This window comes from Stegastes partitus, unplaced genomic scaffold, assembly GCF_000690725.1.
Source record: "Stegastes partitus isolate 25-593 unplaced genomic scaffold, Stegastes_partitus-1.0.2 Scaffold10, whole genome shotgun sequence".
Lineage (NCBI taxonomy): Eukaryota > Metazoa > Chordata > Actinopteri > Pomacentridae > Stegastes > Stegastes partitus.
Window position 1 is genome coordinate 2,013,612 of NW_007577741.1, and position 2,843 is coordinate 2,016,454.

The following is a 2,843-nucleotide window of genomic DNA, read 5'->3' on the forward strand; positions in this document are numbered from 1 at the left end:
GTGTACGGGCTACGAGACAAGACATTTAAACAGTATTTGAAAAAGCATCTGCTGTGCACGGTGAGCGTAGGCAACAAATCATAAGCTGCAGCAAAATCAGTACACTGGATACCAAACCACATTAGATTTGAAAAAAGAGCACAAGTTTTCAGTGTGAACTCTAACACAAGTACATGATATTGAAACTTTAGCTGATCAACATTGTTCCTACTTAACATATTCAGCACCACAAGCACAGCAGTCTCTAATTTCACTGCACTGGCGACTGTAAAATGTTTCCAAATGGCTTTGTTTAGACTGTGTCTTTACATTATTATTTTAACATCTCTGCAATAAAGATAATGAAATGTCATTAATATGAGACGACTGCCTACACAATTACCTGTTTCATTTGAAGATGTGTTTATTTTATTGACATCTTTGACCTACTTCTTATTTTCTTGAATGCCAAAAGCTGTAAGAGATAAGTTCAGTTCTTTCTGCCAAACAGCTTGTTAGGTATTAAAAAGGAAATTGAAGAGAGGCTGATAAAAGAATGAAATGTAGGAGTGTAGGCTGTTACCATTTGACAAATAGTTCATTTATCATCTTTTGACATCACCTTGAGACACCTTTAAACTCAGACTGTTTTATTTTGTTTTCTGTTTGAATGTTGTGTTCTCATTTGGGAGCATCAGTGCTACGAGGAGAGAAGTTGGTTCTGGAGCCCTTTGAAACCAATTCAGCATTCTGTTTGATCAAAAAAACCAAAAAACAATTTGTCATTCTCAAACCCTAACCCTTACTGGGATTGCAATTGGACACATGATTTAAAGTAAGGAAGCATTAACGAATGATCTGAGTATCCTATATATTGGGGATTAAAAACCTAAAAGAAAACATAAATACATTTTTAAAAACTCTTGGAGGGTGAAGCTCCAGTATTATTGGATGTAATCAAATGTGTATGAGCCCGGTAGGGAGCACACTTTGGGTTTGTTTGTGCAAAAGAACTTTGTGATTTCATCATGGGCTTTCATGGCAGTTTGAGTCTGATGTATTTACGTGACACTAACAGTGTGTTAAACATTTATCTATTTGCTATTAATGAAGTGTCAATCAGCAGAACATATGACTATAGTTTAACCACACAGGCCTAAAACCAGCATCTGAAAATTACCAATGTGAAGGAATTACCAAAGAATTCTGACCTTAATAACAAAATATTGCTTTCTACTCTAAAAATGTGCACTTTCAAAAATGAGCAAAAACTTCTTTTGTGAACCTGAAACCTGCCATTCATGGTCACTCATGTACAAATGATCCCTCTTGAAGCCCCTGCTTTTCATTTCTGTCCGTGTGTGAAAAAGGTGTGAAAAATGAACCCTGACAAGCTCTTTAAGTGCTTTGTGTTTGAACTGAATTCCAACTGCAGCTGTGTCTGATCCTCATGTATAATTTCTGTGGGTGAGAGGCAGATTGACTGGAGCTCAAGACTTATGTTTCATTCTCCACTAGTGGACATGTAGACACTGCCAGGAGAGATGGAATAAACTCAAGTGAATCACATTGAAATAACTCCATCAGACACACTGTAAAAAATAAATAGTCAAGGCACCTATTCCCACCACATAATTAAATGCATAATAGTGTGATAAAAGCATGTAATTTGCTGATTAAGATTGACCTTTTAAGTTGCAAACAATATTTGGGTGGGTTGATAAGGTCAGGTGAGGTTGGGGAGCATGTGTACGAGCACTTTGCCACATCGACGACTGCTGGTATGACAGAGGGTAGAAAATTTAAAAGCTACTGAAGAAAATCTCATTACAGCAAGTTAACTTTTGTCATCCTAAAAAATTGTGTTCATAATTATGAGAATTATGTTAGGAGTTGGCTCCTAATTTCACAGAAAGTGGACCCAATAAATGCAACAAGGGAGGTGGGTTGTGAAAAGAGGGTTTTTAATCGAGGAAGGAGTGAGGGGAGGTGAGAGGGCTTAGGGGGCTCCAGCGAAGTGCTCCAGTGCTGGGGGGGAATCTGTGTTCCGGGGAAGAGGGTGCTCGTGACGGCTTGGATCCAGTGGTGGGAAACCTGGAGGGCTGCTGCTGGTGGTTGCCTCGAAATAGCTGAGCAGGAGAGACGTCAGGTTGAGGAGGCTCTGCAGAGAATGCCGACATGAAAATGTCAGCATCGAACTAACAAACAACAATCACGAGAACTCGAGATGTAGCGAGGCCGATCTACCGCTTGTAGGTGAATGAATCCTCTGGCGCCGCATCATGGGAAGAAGCCAGCTTAAAAGCATAGCTGATTATGATGCAGGACAGGTGCGGTAGAGAGCAAGTAAGTCCTCCTCGACCATGACCCCGCCCAGCCTGAAAATGCAGAGCAAAACTAAACACACACAGGAAATACACTACCAAAATAAAGGTACCAGACCGCGCGGCTGGACGCTTAGGCCGGTGGAGGGAATGCTGGGAAACAAGGAGAGGCAACAAAACAGTTACTTGTGAGCTCGAGAGTTCTTAGTTTAAACCACATAAACTTGTGAATGCCATTAAGCGGCCTGATGTACCACTCATGGAGTTGGCAGTCGTCTGGCACTGGAGCCCCGGTGAACAGCGGCTTTATCCAGTGCGCTGATGAGGATGATGAGCTGCAGCTATGCCAGCGTGGGAGCGTCGTCCTCCAATCAGCCTGAAACCAAAAGCACAGCCAGCCGAACACACAAACAACCACAGAAATCCAGAAACTGCACAGTAAAACAAGCTCATAATCATCACAAAGTTAATTTTATGAGTAACAAACTTAAAAACTTGTGTTTATGCTTCCGTTCATCAAGTAAATAAATATACCTTTGA